This window comes from Nicotiana attenuata, chromosome 9 (genome assembly GCF_001879085.1).
Source record: "Nicotiana attenuata strain UT chromosome 9, NIATTr2, whole genome shotgun sequence".
In the NCBI taxonomy this organism is placed as follows: Eukaryota; Viridiplantae; Streptophyta; class Magnoliopsida; order Solanales; family Solanaceae; genus Nicotiana; species Nicotiana attenuata.
In genome coordinates this window covers 35,813,616-35,838,736 of record NC_031997.1, presented here as the reverse complement: position 1 = coordinate 35,838,736, position 25,121 = coordinate 35,813,616, and positions in this window count along the sequence as shown.

Sequence of the window (25,121 nt, the reverse complement as noted above, 5' to 3'; positions counted from 1 at the left end):
ATAAGTCCAAAAAGGATTTGGGATAAGATGGGACTCTTCTTTTAATCATGATCCAGTTATAGTTATTTCAAATTATGCAGAGTGTAGAAAATATACCGAGTGATCTTGATGAACCAGGTTCTTCACTGAGAATTCTCTTGTGTAAATCTAAATTATCAAGAAAATAGGGAAAATATCATTAGTGATTAATGAGTCATTTTAGCACATGGAACAAGAGTATACTATTGAACGTATGAGAGTGATTAAAATCTAATCTAATTATATACAAAATTTACAAATTTTCTAACCTTTTTTTTCATATATTAATTTTTTTCATTTATTTTTTTTCCGATTGAAATTTTGAACTGGTCCTTTTAGGTGATCTTAATCATCCCTAATTCTAACCTGTTCCTTTCAAATTTATCTCTACTTAGAGCTTTTGTGAAGATGTCATCTATTTGCTTGTCAGTAGCACAAAATTCCACAGTGATCAAACCCTTTTCATAGTTGTCCCTCAAAAAGTGATGCCTAATATCTATGTGCTTAGTTCTCTTATGATGAACCAGGTTCTTGGTCATAGTAATTGCGCTAGTGTTATCACAAAAGATGGGGATACAACCAACATCAATTCCAAAGTCCATTAATTGCTGTTTGATCAACAATAATTGAGGACAACATGAAGCAGAAGCAACATACTCAGCTTCAGCAGTAGATAAGGCCACAAAATTTTGATTTTTGGTGGCCCAAGACATAAGACATGAGACAAGAAAGTGTGTCGTACCTGAGGTGCTCATTCTATCTGCAAGAAAACCTGCATCAGCATCAACATATCCCACTAGATTGAAGTTACTAACTTTTAGATACCATAGACACAGATCCATGGTGCCTTTTAGGTATCTCAAAATCCTCTTGACAACAGTCAAGTGAGACTCCTTTGGATTCGCCTTAAATCTTGCACAAAGGCCTAAACTGAAAACAATGTCAGGTCTTCTGGCAGTGAGATATAACAAGGAGCCAATCATTCCCCTATACAATTTCTGATCAACAGATGAACCACATTCATATACATCCAATTTTGTGGTTGTTGCAATAGGAGTGTCAATTTCTTTGGAATCTTCCATTTTGAGCAACTCTTTTACATACTTCTGCTGATGGATCATAGTTCCATTTGAATTTTGTTTAATCTGTAAGCCTAAAAAGAAATTAAGCTCACCTATCACACTCATTTGAAATTCACTCCCCATTAGTTTAGCAAATTCTTTACTTAGCTTATCAGTAGTTGCTCCAAAGATTATATCATCAACATATATCTGAACTACCAAGAGATCTTTACCTTTTTCCTTCAGGAATAAAGTGTTGTCAATTTTACCTCTCTTGTAGTCATGCTCAAGCAGAAACTTTGATAATCTTTCATACCATACTCTTGGAGCCTGCTTGAACTCATAAAGTGCCTTCTCAAGCTTGCACACATGATCAGGATATTCCTTGCTTTCAAAGCCCGGAGGTTGCTTGACAAACACTTGTTCCTTTAGATAGCCATTGAGGAAGGCACTCTTGACATCCATCTGGTGGAGAGTGAATTCCATGTATGCAGCAAAGGCTATGAGAATTCTAATTGCTTCCAATCTTGCAACAGGAGCAAATGTCTCATCATAGTCTATGCCCTCCTCATGACTATATCCTTGAACCACCAGTCTTGCCTTGTTCTAATTGTTCCATCTTCATCAAGTTTGTTTCTGAAGACCCATTTGGTGCCTATTACTGATCTGTCCTTGGGTCTTGGAACTAGATGCCAAAAAAATGACTTCTCTCAAATTGGTTGAGTTCATCTTGGATTGCATTTACCCAGTCTACATCCTGCAAAGCCTCAACAATATTTTTAGGTTCAATAAGAGATAGAAAAGCATCGAAAGCACAAATATTCTTCAAAGAAGATCTTGTTTTGATTCAAGAGGTTGGATCAACAATTATGTTCCCAATGGGATGAGAACTTTGGTATTTGCAAGATTTCACAACCAACTGCTTTCCCCTATATGTTCCTCTAGTGCAGCTTCAGTCTGGGCTGTGGTTCCATTTGAGTCTCTTGCAGCTCAATTCCTTCATCATCACGTTCCTGTCTCTCAGAAAGAATGTTAGTTTCATCAAAAACCACATGAACACTATCTTCTACACACATAGTTCTTTTGTTATAGACCTTATAAGCTTTACTATGTGAAGAATATCCCAAGAATACTACCTCATCACTTCTGTGATCAAATTTACCTAGGGAGTCTTTACCATTATTGTGCATAAAACACTTGCATCCAAATGCCCTAAGATGGGATATGTTTGGTTTTCTTCCTTTAAGTAACTCATAGGGAGTCTTCTCTATAAGAGGTCTAGTCGTGCACCTATTTATGATGTAGCATACAGTGTTCACAGCTTCTGCCCAGAAGCTATGGGGCAGTTTACTAGAAAGAAGCATAGTCCTAGCCGTATCTTCAAGTGTCCAATTCTTTCTTTCAACTACTCCATTTTGTTATGGAGTCCTAGGAGCAGAGAAATTATGATCTATGCCATACTCATCACAGAATTCAGCAAATTTAGCATTCTTAAATCAGTGCCATGATCAGACCTAGTTGATGCAAGTTGATTACCTAGTTGTTTCTGAGTTTTTCTAACAAAAGAAGTAAACATGTCAAATGCTTGATCTTTAGATGTTAAAAACAACGTCCAAGTAAACCTAGAATAATCATCAACAAGAACCATCACATATCTCTTACCACATCAGCTTAATATTCTCATTGGACCACAAAGATCCATATGGACCAGTTCCATCATCCTGGTGGTGCTTACCATTTTCTTGCATTTAAAAGAGGATCTTACCTACTTCCCCCTTGCACAATCGTCACAAACTTTATCTTCCTTGAACTTGATGTTTGGCAGCCCTATCACCAGGTCCTTGGAGAATAATTTGTTGAGTTGGCTCAGACTAGCATGTCCAAGTCTCTTGTGCCAAAGGAGAGGATCATTATCCACAACACTTAAGCATGTGAGTTCATTATCAGAGAGTGTGGATAGATCCATAATATGTATATTGTTCACTCTTTTTCCCTGCAAAACAATCTTATCAGTGATAAGATTAATCACAAAGCATTTTGTAGAGGTGAATGCAAACATGTTACCTCTATCACACAATTGTGATACACTTATTAGACTGTATTTCAGCCCATCAATTAGGACATTCTCAATAGAGTAAGAAGCATTCTTTCCTACCTTTCCAACCCCAATGATCTCACCTTTGTTCCCATTTTCGAAGGAGACATTACCTCCTTTAAGTTCCTCAAGTAAAAGGAAATGGTTCTTGCTTCTTGTCATATGCTTTGAGCAGCTGCGATCCATGTACCATATTTGGCTGCTCTCCTTCACTTGGACCTGCAAAAGGAAATTAGGGGTTAGTCTTAGGAACCCAAACTAGTTTGGGTCCCTTTCTACATGCAAATGGGTGAATAAGATTCCTTTTTGCCCAACCAGGCAGCCTATTTTTTCCTTGAACAAATTCTTTATTCTTTTGACTAGCCTTTTCTTTTGCAGTGCATTCACTTTTATAGTGACCATTTTTACTACAGTGTGTGCAAATTTTATTCTCAGGAAGTGTGAGGTACTTGCTATGGGATCCCACTTAGGTGCAGGGGTCCCGTAGCCAAGTCCTCTCTTGTTGCTACTATGGTGTTCGTGTAGCCATGAAAGTGCATCGGAGGACCTGTTCCATTTACAAGTTTGTCTAGCTCATGCTTGACCTTGCTTAGATCTGTCACGCCCCAACCTCGGGAGGCGCGACCGGCGCTCAATCGAGTGAACTCAACTGAGCAAGCGTTACCTGAACACTTCCTACCCAACTCAATATGATTACGGGATCCGATTCCGTTTAGTTTAATTAGACAATAAAAGGGGTTGTACATTCAACATGAATATCTTATTTTATAACACAACCTTAAACCGTAGTTAGGCTTCCGCGATTTTGTACAGTTATAGTTTAGAATAAAGCAAGATTACAAAGTTACGACATGGTTTGTTGACCTATCCAATACCCATACATAACCCACACAACCGTCTACGGAGCCTCTAAAGATACAAAAGACAATGATAACAACGCCGGCAACAAGGCTCCAGCTATACCTCAAAATGAATATCTATCACAAAAGGTGTACAACATAACCCCTTGAAGGAGGAAAGGGCTCACGAAGATTCTTGAGAAGAGGATGCTCTGCTACACACGATCGACACTATCCGTTATGGAGCCACCTACATTCATTCAAAAATATAGCGTCCCCGGCAAAAGGGACGTTAGTACCATGGAATAGTACTAGTATGTATAACTAAACACCATCCTGTTAGAAAGAACAACCATACAAGAGTAAAGAGGAAATAGTAAAGGCAACAAAGTTTCAAATAAGCACCATGACAACAATATAAGGAGGTTCCCATGATTTTCACATAGTTTCTGAAATTTCAGATTGGAGCATCCCACACTGTTGCATCATTATCCATATTACCACCGCTTCCGTGAGCGGAGTCCGATCACGGCCCGCTCGGCTAAGCCGTCTCCCCGAGACATTACTAATATTTCATTATTCACTTTCCAGTTTCAATCATCAATACATTACCACCATATGTATATATATCATGGCGTCCGATCACAGCCCGATCGGCTAAGCCGTCTCCTCGAGACGTTACCATTTTCCGTTATTCATCTCACACCAATCTTTGGTTACACATGTATTGGTTTACCGGAACTTGGGGCCACAATTTCCACATTCCATAACCCATGATTCACATCTTTCCCATTTTCAGCATTTACTATGCCACTTAAAGTTATAGGCATATACAAAAGTAATTTAAGTCATAAGCATAGAGGGGAATTCGTCAAGTTTGGCATATTAGTCCCAAAGTAACCTTGGCATGACAGTTAGGCATTTAGCACATAATTCATGTTCTCCACACATCTTCCATTTACAAAAATAACACATTAAACACCTAAAGAATTACCTACCTCATACATTTTCACAACATTAATTCACTTAACATAACAAGCATTTCATCAATTACGTTTCGAACTTAGAACACTTACACGGGCACCATAAAAGCTCAATTTCTAAGAGGAGGGGGGCTTTAGCCTTACATACCTCAATAAAGCTTTCCCCTAATTCTTATAAAATTCCGGGACTCTTAGCTCTTCGATCTATTGTATAAGAATTACAATTAAACCAAAAATTAGTGACGAGATTAAAATTCTAGCTCGTTTGAGCATATCATCAAACATCAAAGGTGCATTGTGATCTTAGGCCCTTTTTTGAAAGAGATTTCTTTAATATTATACCCCAATTGTTGTCTCTTTAGTTCTCATCCTCCCCATACCCCATTATCTCTTGTGCATGCAAAATTACTAGCCTTATACCCATGTACCCACTTGCTAATTACCTATTTTAACAGAAATTTTGAAATTATTGTTGAGGGTACAGTTCTTACCTCTTAGGATGAAGACCTAGTAGCTTCAATTGACAATCCTCAAGGATTAGGGGCAAGGATAGAGAGAACTTGATGAAGATTACTCCTTCTCACTCTAGAACTCCCTCTCTCTCTATGTCGTGAAAAATAACAAAAAAATGGTCTATTAGGGTGTTTTTAATGGGATGGGGTCGGGTTTTAAAAATTAGAATATAGGAGCCCCGAGTTAGATCTGCGATCGCAAATGTTGATATGCGGCCCGCATAATGGACCGCAAAAATGCTCCCCAAAATTTGAACGCACTGTCTGGGTATGCGGCAAAAATGCGGTCCGCATACCCGTTCTGTGGTCGCATAATGCACCGTAGAACTGCCCCTTACAAAATCCTAAGGGAATTATGCAACGACTATTCGGTCCGCATATCGGTTATGCGATCGCATAATTGACCGCATAGTTGACCTCAAATTTGACCAACACACTGACTCACTTTGCGACGACTATGCGGTCCGCATACCTGATATGCGATCGCATTCTCGACCGCAGAATCGCACTTTTCTGGAAAACATTATTTCTGTGACGACCCGACTCGTCGTCTCATGTGTTATTGCTCCGTTTTCCCCATTTCATGCTTCTTCATGTTTCGTTATCGGTATGTGGTGTGTTAGAGTTGTTTTGGATTGGTTTTGATAAGAAATGAGACACTTAGTCTCTTTAAGGAAAGCTTAAGTTGGAAAAGTCAACCGAATATTGACTATTGAGTTAGAAGGCTCGGATGTGATTTCCGGTGATTCGGTTAGCTTCAGGGGATGATTTATGACTTGGGAGTGCGATCGGAATTGATTTTGGAGGCCCGGTGTAGAATTAGGCTTGAATTGGCGAGGTTAGTATTTTGGCGAATTCCGGTGGATGGGTGAGAATTTGATCCGGGGGTCGGAATGGAATTCTGAGAGTTGCTGTAGCTTCGTTAAGTGATTTTGGATATGTGTGCAAATTTTCAGGTCATTCGGACATCGTTTGGTCGGGTTTTTGATCGAAAGTGCATTTCGGAAGTTCTTGAAGAACTTAGGCTTGAATCCGATGTGAATTGATGATTTTAGTGTTGTTAGGTGTGTTTTGATGATTGGAGCAAGTTCGTATGATGTATTGGGATATGTTGGTGCCTTTGGCTGAGGTCCCGGGGGCCTCGGGGTGATTTCGGATGGCTAACGGGATGAAATTTGGACTTGGAAACTTCAAATGTTGCTGATATCTGGTATTCTCGCTTCTGCGAGTCTTGGACCGCAGAAGCGGACCCGCTTAAGCGATGGGTTGACCGCAGAAGCGGTGAAGAGGCCTGGGCGCCTGGTTCCGCAAAAGCGTTGGCGTAGCCGCAAAAGCGGAATCGCTTATGCGATGTTGTGACCGCAGAAGCGGTTTGGTTCGAGAGTGGGATTTCCGCAGAAGCGGAAGGAATAGCGCGGAAGCGGTCCCGCAGAAGCGGGATGGGGACCGCATAAGCGAAAGTGCTGGGCTGATTATTAAATATTTCCTCCGCGAGCTAGGTATTATTTTCCCCCATTTTTGAGCGAGCTTTGAGAGCTTTGAGGCGATTTTGAAGAGGGATTCAAGGAGTAATGATTAGAGGTAAGTTCCTTGGCCTAAATAGTCGTGATTTTGTTAAAATTAACATGGAAATTGGTTGGAATTCATTAAAAAGGGGTAAAGCTAGGGCTTGAGTTTTTGATATTTCAAATTGGGATTTGATAGGTCATTTGAGCTCGGATTTGGGAGTTCTTGGTATGTATGGACTCGTGGCGAGACGAGGAATACGGTAATGTGAATTTTGTAATTTTTCGAGAAGTGGGCCCGGGGCTCGGGTTTTGCTTGTTTCGAGATTTTTTGCTATATTTCAATTGTTTTCGATTGGGCATCGTTCCCTTGGCATATTGTGATGTACTCGCTCTGATTTTGGTTAGATTCGACGCGCGTGGAGGCCGATTCGAGGGGCAAAGGCATCGCGGGCTAGAGATTTCGCCGGATCGAGGTGAGTAATGATTGTAAATGATATCCTGAGGGTTTGAAACCCCGGATTTGCACCCATAGTGCTATATTGAGGTGACTTGCACACCAGACCGAGAGCGTGGGGTAGAGCACCGTTGGGGATTGTGACTTGGTCCGTCCTGGTTGTTGATTTTACCGCGTATTTCGCTATGACTTGTTGTTTTTTCACTAGGACTTGGGCTTATTGCCATATTTGGGGCTTATTGCCGACTGTTTGAACTCCCTATGAGCTATCATCACTGTTTTCCTCACTATTTGAAATATTATTTGAACTCAGTCCATTGTCATTACACTGTTTCATGAACGCAGCTATATTTTCACTCAACCTCGAGTTTTAACTGATATTTAAACTACTGTTTGAGCTGAGCATTATTGTTTCTTTACTGATGCCCGAGGGGCTTATGATTATTTTTTTTGACTGATTGAGGCCGAGGGCCATATGTGAGGATATGCTGACTGATGTGAGGAGGCTTTCAGGCCTCGAGTGTATTGTGAGGAGGCTTTCAGGCCTCATGTTGATATGTACAGGCTTTCAGGCCTTATGTTGATATAGCGCTTGGGCTGTAAGAGCCCCTCCGGAGTCTGCACACCCACAGTGAGCGCGGGTACCCATTTAGAATTGGACAGTGGTAACAATGACACTGTCATTCGTGTTTTGGTCAGGTAACAATGGCTGACCAGTCAGGTAACAATGGCTGACCAGTGGTAACAATGGCACTGAAACACGCGTTGGGTCAGGTAACAATGGCTGACCGGTCAGGTAACAATGACTGACTAGTGACGAAATTCGTGCCCGAGGGGCGAACTTTTATGTGTTCATCTTGCATACCTATTTGTATTATTACCTGCTACGCTGTGATATTTGTGCCCGAGGGGCGGATTTTCTGTGTTAATCAGCACTAACTATTTTGAATAGTTTCGTAATTATTGAAAGGACCATTTTCGAAAGAGATTTGAACTGAGCCGAAACATTTCTAAAGAATTCTCTGATTTCACTGTTTTCTCGGAAATTGCACCCGGCTTCTGTACAGCCCGTTGGTTGCTTTACGTGATTTCTTGTTGCTCAGTTATTATTTACTTTTATTACTCACTGAGTTGGAAGTACTCACTTTACTCCCTACACCTCGCGTGCAGTTGCAGTTATCGTTCACCCGGTAGCGGGTTATTAGCGGATTGAAGGTATTATTATTGTAGCTGAGCAAGGTGACCGCCAGCGTTCGCGGCATCGGATGTTGTCTTTTGTTTTCTAGAAATTTTACTTGTATATATTTATTGGCCTGTAGTTGTGTTAAGGTTTTCTTTAGATGCTCGTGACCTGTGACACCCTGGTCGGGTTGTGTTGGGTTGTACATACTGGTTATTATTGTCGTTAAGCTATATTCACCTATTCGTTTATGTTTAATAAATATTAAAGAGACGATTTGGGTTAGTTGGCTGGCCTTGTCTTCACGAGAGGCGTCATCACGACCGGGTTTGGAAATTGGGTCGTGACAATTTCTCGGCCGCAGAATCACACTGACTTTTTAGTGCATAGATTAGTGCATCTCTAACACATATTCCTAATTTGGCACTACCAGCTTTCGGGTTTAGAGTAAAAATCTCTCACGGGCCTCACAAGATCCTCCTTTAGGACTCTTACCTGCTTATCCCTCTTATACAACTCTTCTTTTAATTTACCTACATTTTTTTCTAGAGTTAGTTGTGTGTGATTAGCTATCTTCTTACCTGTTCCTAATTTCAGTTTTAGATTTTCAGATCTAAGTTCTAGGACGTTTGAATCAAGTGCATGAACTTGGTTCTTCAAGGAAGTATTTTCACTTACAGTTTCACTAACCCTAAGTTCCAGGTTTTTGCACTTTACTTTTAATATCACACATTCTTTAGACAATTGTTCCTGTTTATTGTTTACATCCTCATATTCATCAATTAGATCTAGAAGTAGCTCAGATAGCCTTTGTTTAGACAAAAATTTAATCTTATCTTTGAGATGAATTACAGTTACCTCAGTTTCCTCATCAAATTCTCTAATGGACATAAGTACTTGTTCATCCCCATCTTCATTATCTAAGCTTTCATCTGAACTTTCTCCTCAAGCAGCGACCATAGCCTCGGTTGATCCTTTGTTTTTCTTGGGTTGAACATGTTCCTTCTTCTTGTTCCTTTGTTCAGCTCTTTCCTTTTTCCATTCAATTTCTTATTGAGGGCAGTTCTTGATGTGGTGATCAATCTTCCCACACTTGTAGCATCCTTCATTGGTTTGATTTTTAGGATCCTTTGGGTTGTTGTAGCTTCCACTTCTTGAAGGACCCTTTCCTCTCCTTAGGCACTTCTTGAAGTCCTTTGTGATCATAGCCATTTCATCATCTTCTAGATCAGAACCTTTAGTGATTCTGAGTGACATGCTCTTTTCCTTCTTAGGTACATCCATCTTCATGGTTTGCCTCTGAAGTTCATAAGCAGTATGATTCCCAATTAACTCATCCAGTTTTAGTGTGGCAATGTTCTTTGATTCCTGAATGGCAGTGATTTTGCTATCCCAAGTAACAGGCAGAACCCTTGTTAAAATCTTCTCAACTCTGTCTTCTTCAGGAATAATCCATCGAAGAGACTTTAGTCCATTTGTCAATGTAGTGAACCATGTGTACATCTCTTGAATGATTTTCCCTTTCTTCATGGTGATGTTCTCATATTGAGAATATAGTAGAGTCCCTCTGGACCTCTTCACTTGAGGTTCCTTCATGGGCTACTTATAGAGTGTCCCAAATTTCCTTAGTAGTAGTACAGCTTTGGATTCTACTGTATTCATTTGGACGAAGTCCACAAACAAGCCATTTCTTAGATTTGGCATTCTTCTCCCATTTCCTTAGATCCTCAGCAATGCAGTCATCTCTTGTCTTTGGCACCTCTACCCCTTCAACATTTTCTTCACAATAGCTAGAGGACCATCAGAGGCAGTGTCTTATAGCTCATAGTCCTCTCCTATGATGTGGTCTCTCATCCTAATTTTCCACCAGAGTAGTACTGGCCATTGAAGAGTGGTGGCCTTGCAGTGGATTGCCTTTCCCATTTTCCAGGTGGTGCACTCATCTTGATCTTCTCCTAAGGTTTTAGCCTCTTCAAGGATAACCCGCTCTGATACCAATTGATGTTTTAACTTCAATACCACACAAGGGGGGGGGGGGGTGATTTGTGTGGTGTCCAATTTTTCGCGTGCAATGATTATAGAAGGACATGGTTCTTCTAAGTGTTCCTTAACCTACTGTTGCTGAAACAGTAAATGAAGAGAGTAAAGAACAAAAGTATTTTACGTGGAAAACACCTGGCTCAAAAGGTGAAAAAACCACGACCTACTACTCACTAGGATTTTCCCAAACACTTCACTAAATCACTAAGCCAAAAAAATATTTACAAAATACTTTGTAAGCCTAAGGATTAACTCTAACCCCGTTGTGGTAACCAACCTCTAACTGTTGCGACAACTTCAAGTTCACTATAACTTAAATACTCAAAGTACCTATTACAATTGCTTCTAGATAAAGCTGAAAGGTACAATATGAAAACACATACTACAATTGAACTAGAATAAAAGACAGACACTTGGAACTGGTTCTTCTATCTCGTTCATGTAGCCTTAGGTTCGCACACTTGAATCACACAAGAATTGCTTGCAAAATGCCTTGCTATTTTGCTCTCAACTCACATTTAACTTCGGAGTTTGTGCGTACCTGTAAAGTGAGAACATCTTGCAATATATAGAGGTAGGAAATTAAGAAATAAACTAGAGTTCTAATGCTACTCTTCCTTGGTGAAAGAGTTCTAGTTAACTTCAACCTCTAACTCCTTCCTTATCTTGAATAGTGTTCTCTTTGAGTAAGGAGTCCTTCTCCTTATCAATTATGCAACCTTTTTGATCAGGAGATATCAAATATACCAAGTTAATCTTATCTCCTTCACATGCATCCCATATGCTCGAATCTTCCTGTGTCTACGTACACAAGGGATGGACTTGGTTCATGCCTGATCTTCCTTTGTCAATCTTCAAAACAAGACTTCACTTGGGCCAACAATTTTAATTCACCCAAATCCTTCATCTTAAAGGCCTTCTGTAGTGCATTTTTAGTGTCTTCTATGAGGTCCAACCTTTCACCTGTTATCAGCATGTCATCAACATAGATAAGAACCACTGTAGTGCCTTTGTCTTTTCTCTTGATGAATAGAGCCTCTGTGTGAACTGGAAACTCAATAGAGCTTCTAACAACTTTGCATTCCATTGCTTTGGTGCCCGCTTTAATCTATAGAGGGATTTTATGAGTCTACACACATTAGTCTCCCCCTGACTCTGAAATCCCTGTGGCAGTTCCATGTAAATCTCATCAGTAAGGTCTCCTGGTAGTCCATACCTTCTTGTTGACTGTAGCCTACTAGTCTTGCTTTAAGTCTTTCTACTTCATCTGTTGCCTTGTATTTGACCTTGTATATCCACTTGCAGTCAATTGGCTTCTTTCCTTCTGGTAGACTTACTTTCTCCGATGTATTATTTTCTTGTAGAGCATTAATCTCTTATTGCATGGCTTAAATCCATGCTGGATCTTGAGCTGCCTCAGTATAAGATTGAGGTTATGTGATAGATGAAAAAGCTGAACGGAAGGCATTATATTTTAGTGAGATCTGGTAATAGGAAATGAAGTCTAAGATTGGATAGTTGGCTTTGTTGTGTAAGATGAGTAATATGAAGTCCTTTTTCCATATAGGTGGCCTTGAAGTTCTTCTAGATTTTCTGGTAGGTTCCACTGTTGGTTTTGATCTTGACACAAGTTGAGTAGGCAGCTGTTGAATTGTTGCTACCCTGGTGACCTGTAATATAGTTGTGTGTCTGTATTAGTCTGAGATTGTAAGGCAGGTTGTGTTTCTAGGGTAATTTGAACTAAAGGCACTGGTGGAGTGGTAGTTTGTTGTTGTGTTGGCTCATTGTTACTGCTCGACCCCTGATAACTGCTAGAAGTCTGTAGTTCCAGAACTTGTGTATTGTGTTCATCTTCTTGTGACATTTGTGACATAGTGTTGGTAAATATTGAAATCTCAATAGTATTCCATTTGAATGGAAATTCATCTTCCCTGAAACTAACATCCCCGTTGACAAAGAAACACTTGTTATTAATATCATATATTATATAGCCTTTTTGTACCTCTGAGTATCCCATTAGGACAATTTTTGTTGTTCTTCGCTGAAGTTCATCAGTTTCAGCAATGTTCTTGGCATAACACAGACATCCCATTACTCTTAAATGGCTAAGAGACGGTTTCCTGTTGTACATTATTTCATAAGGAGACATTTTAATCACAAATGATGGTAATTTATTAATCAAATATACAGCAGTTTGAACACAATGTCCCCAAAATTTCAGAGGAATATTTGCTTGAAATTTAGTTGCTCTTGATATTTCTAGAATATGTCTGTGTTTTCTTTCTCCTATGACATTTTGCTGATGTGTATTGGCACAAGACCTTAAGTATATTATTCCTAATTGTTTGAATATATTGTTACAAACTTCATTAAGGAACTCAGTACCATTATATGATCTAAGAACTTTAACCATAGTATTGAATTAACTTTGGACATATTTTAGAAAGAATGGAATGACAGTACAGGCATCAGATTTTAATTTTAGCAAGTAAAACCATATCATTCTAATGTAATCATCTACTATGGTTAGAAAGTATTTGTTTCCATCAAAAGTTTGAACTTCGTAAGGTCCCAATACATCCATGTGAACAAGATCAAACTTAGCAGTGCTTCTACTTAAGCTAGTAGGAAAAGGTAGTCTACACTGTTTTTCACATAGACATATGCTACATTTGTTGGGAGTTTCTACTATAATCTGACTGCTAGCAGGTAGAAGTTTAGTTAAAGTTGTAATGGCTACATGGCCAAATCTCATATGCCATAGTTCTATTTCTTCTGCACCGACAACAGTAGCTTGATGCACATTTAAGCATGTTTCTCCAAGTTTTCCAATTGACTTGTTTAATAGCAGGTATAAGCCATCACACTCCTTACTAATCTCCTTCACCTTGTCATTGCAAAGATCCTGAAACACACAGAAGTTATGATAAAAAGTAGCTACACAATTCAATTGTTTTATTGCCCGTGACACTGACATAAGTTTATATTTGAATTGAGGAAGTAAAAACACATTAGTTAGAGCACTATTATCAGAAATTGTGCTTGAACCAATATGAGTTAGTTGTGATACCTCGCCATTTGGTAACTTTCGATTTTTTATGTTTGTACTTTAACAAAGAGGCTTTATTTAGCATGCTGATACTAGACACCATGTGATTTATGGCACCAGTGTCAATGATCCAATCCCTAAGAATTTTGGATACTAGCATGGACTTACTGCTACTAATACATGTTTCTTTACCTACTGCATTGCTGAAGAGCCAGTGTGGGAATTTGTACTTTGTTGATGGTTTTGATTCAGCAGTTGAACAATTTGTTCATATTGAGTCTGAGTGAAGTCACATGATCCAATTTGAGTTATTTGCCCTAGGAGCTGGTTCATTTGAGCCAATTGTGCAGGAGTGTCTGTGTAGTGAGCTCTGCTAGCTTTATTATTTCCTTGATTATTCAGTTGTTCATTTGCTTCTTTTAAGAACACATTGTAAGCAACAAATGACTCTCATAGTCCTCCTTTCTTTTAAACTTAGATTCTTGAGGATATCCTTTTAGTTTATAGCAATTTTCTCTGGTGTGATTTCTCATTTTGCAGTGATCACAATAATAGATTGTTGGTTTTTCTGAACTTCTGGTTTGGATATCTTGTTTTAAAATACATAGCTGTAGGATCAAGACTGGGCATAGTACCCAATAGACCATCTGAGTTAGAGACTGCTTCATAGCCTTTTGTGGTTCATCACTAACTATCATAGCATACGCTTGATTCGCTGAAGGTAGTGCTGTCATAAGAAGAATTTGGCTCCTAGCTTATAGATAGTTATCATTCAGCTCCATTGATGAGGTCCACAATACACCTCAATAAGAGATATGATACGGTCGTATGCAATAATAATTACTCAATCATGAGTCGGGGTCGACTCCATTGAGAGTTATAAGGGGTGTGAGAAGTATATGTTTGAAATAAGTGAATGGACTACCTAAATTGTAGTTCCACAATAGAGTTTTGATTTATACTTCTACTATTAATCTAATGATTGCAAGCTAATGTAAATAAACTAGAGATGAATGTTTTTGATGTTTTTCCAAATAGTTTAAAGGCCTAGTCCTGTGAAGATAACCTAGATGTTTGCCTAATGGGATAAAGACGTTAATACTTATTTTGTTGATTGGGGTGTATTATAGCTCTCAACTCTATGTTACCCACTCAATACCTCTCAGTCAGAGAGTGAGTTTGCCCAATTTGGCTTTCTCAAGTCCAAATGGATATCAAACAAAATAGTTGATATGAGCTCAAGTCGGGTTCTTACTATCTCTAGATTGAACCCTTTAATTAGGTCAATCAATCTCTCAATTAACCCAATTCCTTGTTAGCCAAGTTATCTTAGACTAGGTCTCTCTTTCTCAAGTAAAGACTAAGTCACATAGGCATGAATTAATATTTGTAACCATTAATTCTAATATTGAAGCATGAACTAAGCTAAATAATCAACACCCAATCATAATCAAGCATAAAATAATCACCCATAAGGTTTACACACTAGGGTTGGGTCAGAATCCTAGTAAAAAATCTAGCTACTCATAATGCGATTTGAAGAAAATAAAGAAGAAAAGCTAATTAAAACCATAATGAAAGATTAAAATGATGAAATCTAATGTTTAAACACAAAATAATGTAAAACTTCCTAAAGTAGTAAAAAGAAACGGCTACAACAACATTTTATGTTCAAACTTGACCTAAATTTGTGAAACTCGTCTATTTATACAGGGCCAAAAATTGGGGACAAAAATGCCCCTCGGGAAATTTTGCGGCCGCACAATTCCATGTGCGATCCGCAGATTTCTTCAGTTGGCAGGAAGGAGGAGTTCTGCGGCTGCACATTTCTGGACTGCGGCCGCGAGGCAACTTCTGCAGTCGCACAATTCTTGTGCGGTCCGCACTTCACAAAGGCTTCAGGACTTGGTCTCCTTGCATATTCTCTAAACTTTTTATCTTCGTCAGTGAAAGCCCAGTTCTGTGGCCGTACAATTCATGTGTAGTCCGCACATTGCTGAAACGCCTGTTGGGTTCTGCTTCTTGGGTTATGGCCGCAGATGGAATTCTGCGGACCGCAATTTCTTGTGCGGCTGCAGAATTCCATCTGCAAACCGCACATTTTTGCTTCTGCACCCTTTTATTACCTTGTGCTTTAGAACACTCCTTTTTTAGTTGGATTTCATCTTGAGAGACCAAACTTCCAGCATTCCTTCAATTTGCACAATTTCATAAGTTTCGGGAACACAATTCAATACTTTCGGACTAAAATAAAATCAAAAAGGTGCTAATAAGCAGTCAAAATCTCCACTTATCAACTTCCGCAAACTTAAGTCTTTGCTTGTTCTCAAGCAAATAAATTAGTTCCCACCTCCAAAAGTTAAGGGTCATTTCAGCGAGTCAAAGGTAAGCAATCCACATATCAGTTGGGACCAATAATTGCCCACACTGCTCATGCATTATCAACAAGATGACAAGTTAAACATTCATGCACATATAGTTCTAATGTGACATTTGAGCTTCAAGAATTGACTTTACTCATCAAGGACTCTTGCTCTATCATGTAGGCCATGGTGGACTCCAAACTCTTCCTCCTCTACTTTTCATTTTCCAGGATCACTTAAGAAATTTAGCATTCAATCCAAAGATTTGTGAAAGGTGCACTCATCTCTCTCAAGAGAATGTCACAAGTACGGCCTCAAGTACCATATGCTTGCCCCTCATGTAGATCGCCACTAATGTAAGCTCACTCGGTTTGAAATCAAGTAGGACTTCTTTCGGGATGTAATGAAGGCTTTTGGGTTAGGGTAGGATACCATATGGGTAAGTGGTTACAACTTTCCTTAAGCACTCCATCTTTCATTTCTCGGCTCACACTTTGCCAATTCTTAGAGGCACTTTCTTTTCATTAGGGACTAGAGAGACTTAGCATCACTCTTTCTTGATCATTTCATTCTTTTTCTCCCTTTTTGATTTCTCCATGTTTGGGATCATTACCTCTTTTTGAATCCATTCACCCCTTCCACTTATTCACTTTTTGCATTTTTCTTTTTGTTCTTTTCTTTTCTTGCCTTCTCTTCACATAGAGATCATTTCTTTTCTCTTTTTGTGCCTTGATACCTTTTTCAAGTTCCTCCTCTCTCCCCCAAACTTATGTTTTAAGCCATTTGTTTCCCAAGAGAGTTAAGGAAAGCTCGGGCGCCAAGAGAGGGCCACGACAAAACGGGTAAAGGCTTGTAACATGGTTATCAAATGAGAAAGGCTAGAGGCTCAAAGGAGTTAACTAGGGATAATGACATCGTCGGAAATAAAAAAACTCAACGGGCCATGGAGAGCCTACAATCACTTCTCAAACCAAGTAAAAGATAGGATTTCGCCTTGAAACACATTCGAGCGAAGTTCTAGACCCTTCGCACGGATACTTGGACTAGCAGCAATTCATCTTACCCCTCACGCAACCAGATTGTAAAAGAGGACAGAGTCAAGGGCCCACAACGACCACATTGAAGTTTTAAAGATCACTATGATCCAATTAAACCACTCGATGATTGCCAAAGTCAACACAAGAGTCACAAAGTCACTAACTAGAGCTATTTCTTTCAAAAACCTTGTCTTTAGCCAAGAGTTGCTCATCGGGGAAGGAGCCATTGATTTCAAGGCCGTCATGCGGCCTCCCCTCCTCCTCCAAACGAGACAAGTGGTCCGCCACTTGGTTTTCACTCCCCTTTCTATCTTGGATGTCAATATCAAATTCTCGCAACAAAAGCACCCATCTCATCAACCAGGCTTTGGACTCCTTCTTGCTCATAAGATAATGAAGCGTCGCATGATCCTGTGGATAATGACTTTTGCACCAATCAAGTACGAGCGGAACTTCTCAATTTCAAACACAATGGTAAGGAGCTCTTTCTCCGTAATGGTATAGTTGACTTGGGTACTATTCATGGTCTTACTAGCATAGTAGACCGGATAAAAAAATTTGTTGACGTGTTGTCCCAAAATACTCCCAACCGCTATGTCACTTACATCACACATGAGTTCAAAAGGGACACTCCAATTTGGAGCGATGATGATGGGAGTAGTTGTCAACTTGAACTTAAACAATTCAAAAGCCCTCATGAAATCATCATTGACGTTGAACTTATCATCCTTCTCAAGAAGCTTGCACAATAGATTCACCACCTTAGAGAAATCTTTGTGGAAGCGCCGGTAAAAACCCGCATGGCCTAAGAAACTTCGCACACCCTTCACCGAAGTTGGAGGTGGAAGTTTAGAAATCACCTCAATCTTCGCTTTGTCCTCTTCAATTCCGCTCTTTGAGATTTTGTGGCCAAGGACAATACCTTCCTCAACCATGAAATGGTATTTCTCCCAATTAAGCATCACATTTGTTTCTTTACATCTAGCCAACACTTTATCCAAATTTGCAAGACAATCACCAAAAGAATCCCTAACCACAGAGAAGTCATCCATAAAAACTTCAAGGTAGTCCTTCACCATGTCCGTGAAGTAGCCATCATACAACTTTCAAAAGTCGCTGGTGCATTACGCAAACCAAATGGCATCCGCTTGAAGGCGAAAGAACCATAGTGACATGTAAAGGTTGTTTTATCTTAATCTTTCAGAGCAATAAGAATTTGGTTGTAGCCCGAATACCCATCAAGAAAGCAATAGAAAGTACAGACAGCCAATCTATCAAGTATTTGATCTAAAAAAAGGAAGTGGAAAGTGATCCTTCCTTGTTACTTTGTTGAACTTGCGATAGTCCATATACACCCTCATCCGGTCACCATTCTTTTAGGAATCAACTCATTCTTGTCATTGGTGACCACCATCATGCCCCCTTCTTTGGGACACATTGAACCGGGGAAGTCCACGAACTATCGGAGATGGGGTAGACAATCCTGGAATCCAACCACTTGATAATCTCCTTCATGAAAACTTCTTGCATAGCCTCATTGAGTCTCCTTTGATGTTCAATAGATGGTTTGGCGCCATCCTCCAACTTGATCTTATGCATGCAAAAGGCGGGGCTTATTCCCCTAATATCTGCCAACGTCCACCCAATAATCTTCTTCATCTTTTGTAGTACCGCCAATGGGGAATCTACCTGCACGTTAGTCAAACAAGAGGAAAGAATAACCGGTAAACTAGAACAGGGGCCAAGAAATTCATACCAGATATGTGGAGACAATGGCTTCAACTCCAAGGTAAGGGGATCTTCAATAGAAGGCTTAGTAGGAGGAGTTATCCTATTTTCGATATCCAAAGATAATTTCCGGAGTGCATAATTGTACGACCCTATTCCTTGCGAAGAGTTCACACATTCCATGAAACCATCCATCTTGTCATCATCAAGGTTGAGCAAGACGACCTCCAACAAATCACCAACATTGATTGTAGCACTTGTATCATGAAAAATAACATCGGTCACTAAGTTCACAAAAGAACATACCTCACTGATATTTGGTTGCCGCATGGACTTTCACACATGGAATACCATATTTTCATCACCAATCTAGAATGTAAGTTCTCCGGCTTCAACATCACAAAGAGCCTTCCCATAGCAAGGAAAAGTCTTCTAAGAATAATCGACACTTCATAATCAACCTCACAATCTAGAATGACAAAATCCGCCGGAAGAATGAATTTATCAACACAAACCAAGATATCTTCAATCACTCCCAAAGGCCTCTCATAGTACGATCGACCATTTGCAATCTCATAGAGGTGGGTCTTGGTTGCCCAATTCCCAAAGCCTTAAAAATCAAATAGGGCATCAAAATAATACTTTCCCCAAGATCATAAAGAGCTTTAGCAAACTCGGCACTTCCAGTTGTACAAGGATTCGTGAAAGCACCGAGATCTTCCAATTTAGAAGCCATTGAATGCAAAATTGCACTCACTTGATGAGTGACTTTGACAGTTCCAAAATTAATTGAACGCTTCTTTGTCATGACATCCTTGATAAACTTGGCATAAGCGGGCATTTGCTCCAAAGCTTCAACCAATGGGACATTAATTGAGAGACTCTTCATCATTTGAATGATCTTCTTGAATTGATTCTCACCATTTTTCTTAGCAAGTCATTGAGGGTATGGAGGTGGAGGCTTAGGCAATAGTGCCTTATACTTTTGCACTACCGGCTCCGGTATGTTAATAATGTGTTCCCTAGATGGCTTCACCTCCTCTTGAGTTTCTTCCACACTATCATCAATATTAATCCGAACTTCATCATTAGGTTGCACCATATTGTTCGGGATCTCTTCTTCTTGCACCACTTGCTCATCATCCACAAGGTGCCTTCGACTTGAGGTGGGTGCATTCCCACCTCTTCCACTTCTTGTAGTAACGGCCATGTCATGCCCCGTGTTGTTTCCACTCTAATTTCCTTTATTATTTCCACTCTAATTTCCTTTATTATCATTGTTATGCCAATTCCCTTGATTGTTGCTTCCGCTCCAATTGCCTTAATTGGTAGAATTCCAATTGCCTTGATTGTTTTGAGGTCGCCACTGTTGTTGGTTTGGGCCTTTGAAGTTGTTTCATTGCCCTTGAAAGTTGTTCACATATTGCACTTCCTCCTCTTGTTCATTATAGGAACCATCTTTCTCAAAACCACTATCTTCTTGCACATAGTTCTCCACTCGATTTTTCACTTGTGGACCCTTGGTCCTCCTCTTGTTCACCATCATGTTCACTCCCTCCATGGCACTGACTTGCTTGGATTGCACTTGATTTAGTTGGGCCTTTGCTAGTTGCTCATAGTGGTTGTCAACTCGGCAATTTCTTGCCCATGGTCTTGCAATTCTTTGTGAAGGTGGATCATGTTTGGGTCACCTTTGTGGAACGTTGGCCCGGGATTGCCAAGCCGATGACGTTTCCACCATCTCATCCAAAATCTCACACGCCTCCACATAAGGCATGGTCATGAAGTTCCCACCGGCAAGTTGATTCACTACACATTGATTGGTTGTGCTAATCCCACGATAGAAAGTTTGTTGAATCATGTTCTCCGTCATATCGTTGTTGGGACATTTTCACAATTGTTCTATAAAGTTCCCATACCTCGTGTAGTGGTTCATTCTTCTTGCTTGAATGCCAAAATCTCATCTTGAAGTGTAGCCATGTGCCCCGGAGAGAAGAATTTAGAAATAAACTTTTCCGCCAACTCATCCCAAGTGTGAATAGAATAGTTCGGCAAACGTTCCAACCAATCTAAAGCTTTCCCCCGTAGAGAGAAGGGAAAAAGTCTTAGCCTCAATGCATCCTCGGAGAAATTTGTTTGTTTGCTCCCCCAACAAGTATCCACAAACCCCTTCAAATATTTGTACGCGTTTTGAGTTGGAGCACCAGTAAAGAAACCCCATTGCTCAAGCAAAGTTAGCATCACATTTGTGACTTTAAAGTTGTCCGCCCTAATACGGGGAGGGACTATTGCACTTGAATATCCTTCATTGGATAATATCCGGTGTGGAGCCGCTCGTAGTGGAGGTGTGGGTGGAGCGAGGACATTGTCATGATGCCTCTTCTATTGGCTTGAGGTGCAAGAGGAACCTCATCAACTTGCTCATCCTCGACGTCCACATCCCCTAAAAGCAAATTTCTGAGCTCATTGTTCCCTATGGTTGTACCTACAATTTCTCACACAAGTTAGTAATATGGAAAGAAAAGAAGATATTCCAAAACACACCCAAATATATAGCTAACACCATTTTAACTCCCCGGCAACGGCGCCAAAAATTGATGACGTCCACAACACACCTCAATAAGAGATATGATACGGTCATATGCAATAATAATTACCCAACTATGAGTTGGGGTTGAATCCACTAGGAGTTATAAGGGGTGTCAGGAGTATATGTTTGAAGCAAGTGAACTATGGACTACCTAAATTGCACTTCCAAAACAGAGTTTTGATTTCTAGTTCTACTATTACTCTAATGATTGGAAGCTAAGGTAAATAAACTAGATATTAATTTTTTTTGTTGTTTTTCCAAATAGATTAAAGGCCTAGGGCTGTAACCATAACCTAGGTGTTTGCCTAATGGGATAAAGACGTTAATACTTATTTTGTTGATTGGAGTGTATTATAGCTCTCACTTCTACGTTGCCCGTTCAATACCTCTCTGTCAGGTAGTGATTTTACCCAATTTGACTTTTACAAGTCCAAATAGGTATCAAATAAAATAGTTGATATGAGCTGAAGTTGGGTTCTTACTATCTCTAGTTTGAACCCATTAATTAGGTTAATCATTCTCTCAATTAACCCAATCCCTTATTAGACAAGTTATCCTAGACTATGTCTCTCTTTCTCAAGTAGAGACTAAGTCACATAGGCATGAATCAATGTTTGCAACCATTAATCCTAAAATTGAAGCGTGAAATAAGCTAAATAATCAACACCCAATCATAATCAAGCATAAAACAAGTTACCCATAAGGTTTAAAATGATGAAATCTAATATTTAAGTACCAAAATAATGTAAAACTTCCTAAAGTAGTAAAAATAAACGGCTACAACAACTTTTTATGTTCAAACTTGACCTAAGTGAAACTCGTTATATTTATAAAGGGCAAAAATCGCGGATGAAAATTCCTATCGGGAGGTTCTGCGGCCGCAGAATTCCATGCGCGATCCGCAGATTTCTTCAGTTGGCAGTGTCACGCCCCTTTTTCTCGCGAAATCGGGTTTCAACACGTGACAACTCTTTAAATGAAGGTGTTACAAGAGAAGAGTCGCCACCTAATGATTTTAAGGTGCGTTAGGGAACCTATTTGCAAATAACTCAGGTTTAACCAGTTTGCATCACCAATGATCGGGTAAGGGCTCAAATTACCTCGAAAAGAAGGTGTTAGGCACTCTTCGAGGTCCAAAACTGTGGGTCCCGGTCGAACATGAATTATATGAATTAATCCAAATTAGGAGGGAAAGACAAGAATTAGTCCTATAGGCATGCTTTCTAATAGTGTCAACGAAACAATGTTGAAAGTTCAATTTTAGCACTTAAAGCAAGTGGGATTATCCTATAGGCATGATTTCTACGATTAGCGATTGAAACTGGTTTTAGCTCCTATAAGCATGTCTCCTAAATAAGTAATTATAACAACAACACATTAATCAATTAAGACCCTATAGGCATGATTTCTAAAATGCAGATTTGTAGAACATAAATTAATTTAATCCTATGATCATGGTATCTAGTGAATATGCTGCAATTGAAAGATTGGTCATTTTATTTCCTATAGGCATGATATCTAACAAACATGTAGAAATAGAATGTGTAAACGAATTAAACACCTATAGGCAGGTTATCTAACACACAGTAGCAGAACATGTTCGAGCAAATTAAATACCTATAGGCAGGATTTTTACTCGTTTCAGGCAAATATTAAAATAAACCCATTTTCCCAATTTTACTAACACCCCAATTATTATTACAACATTATTACAAACCCAATGAGTGAAATAAATTAAAAAATTATAAAATAGCTATAGTGGGCCTAAGGCAAGCCCAATATATACCCAGCCTGGCTAGACCTTCAATACCATATCCATACAGTTTCACAATAGCCCAGAAAATAACATCTGTTTACAGAAAATAGCCCACATCCTGTAGCCATAACTTGATCAAAAGTCCCGGGTGAATAGCCATCTACACAAAGCAACTGGTTCATCCAGTAGGTGAAAGGGGGCAAAGTTGAGAAATTAGGAAAAAAGGCAAAGAACCTTGGACCCTAGTGTGTCAGAGTTCCCAAATGCTTCAAGAACCCAGGGCAGTGCTCACACTAGGGAGATTGATAGAGGAAACTTAAGAGGAAGGGCTTTGGCTTTCAGCTAGCCCTAGAATTAAACTCATAACAGGAAACAACCAGTGAAAATAGTAGTAGAGTAATAGGTTTGGGAAGCCTTTGCAAACTTATAAGATAATCACATAGTGAACTCAAGAGACAAACTAACCCATTAGGCAGGGTGACATATGATAATGAACAAGGAATCTAAGATTGCAAAGATAACAGGCAAGGGCATTAGGCTAATAAGACCAAGTAGTGCAACCAATTTAGAACTTAACGGATCAGATTATACCAACCTCAGGATTAAATAGTATAATACAAAAGGATCAGGAATCATAGAAGATTAGTTTCAAAGACATCACGAGTTATTAGAGGGAACAACTTAGTCATGGCAAGAACATATATAGTGGCAAAAATAGTCATAGGAGCGTACAACATTCAGAGTAAGGTCTTAAACAAGTTAGGGCATGCTAATAACATCAATTGGTCACTAGTAGTTCAGAATTAGGCAGAGAAACACGGATTAAACCATATAGTCGAAGAAGAACATTTGAATTATCAGCAACACTAAACCAAGTATGCTTAATTCTTTCCAAACTAACTTAACTAGGTGCAGAGACATTATTAGGCTAACAATCATAGGAAGAATTAGGCAAAAAAGAGTCAAAGAAATACATTAAATCATGCAGTTTCAAAGAACTTGCTTAACATAATAGAGTAAACACTGCAGAGACTTAGAAACAAACCAGTGATTGTTCGATAAATAAGGAAAAGGATTGCAGTAAAGACCCAGAGCCCCGAATGTGTCAAGTTCCAAGGGTTTCAAGAACCTAGGCAGTGCTCACACCAAAGAGAGGTCAGAAAAGTAAAGTCCGACGGCCTTGGCTTTCAGCCGGCCAAGAGCCAAACAGAATAGAATAGTAAACAAGCATAGAGTAGAAAACTTCAGTCTTTTAGAGAGAGAATAGTGATTAAAGTTCTGTCTTAAAGGGTAATGGGAGGGGTTTATATAGCAGTAGAAATTAAACAAGTAAACACTATAAAATCAACCATAAATAAGGAATCAATAACATGCAGAATCAATAAAAATCGGATTTAGGGAAAAATATAAACCCTAATTTTCAAGGGAAAGCAAATATTACCGGAATATACACGAAAAAGTAACATAGGACGAATATAGACATAATAACACTTAAAACCAGAGAATCGAACCAATTTTGGTTCGATCTAAAGAGATCTGAAAACCCTAATTTTAGGGTAAGTAAGAATAAACAAAAGATATACTATTCGTACTTACAATAGAGCAAATGATGAATATAGACACAATATCAGAAAAGTCAAGGATTTGAACCGATTTTGGTTCGATCTTTATGAGATCTACTTGCCATGTTTAAGGCAAGCAATGTAGAAGAGTAACCAGTACCAAACCGAGGCCGTATATGGCAAAGGGTAGCCACAAAATCCCATATTGGTGGAATTAGGAGAAATTTTAGGGAGGGGGGCTAGGGTTCTTTGGAGGGAGAAGGAAGGTGGGAAATAAGGGTGGAGGACGGTGAGAAATGGGGATTAGGTTGGGTGTTTGGGGTAATTAAAAGGGGTGGTTTAATGT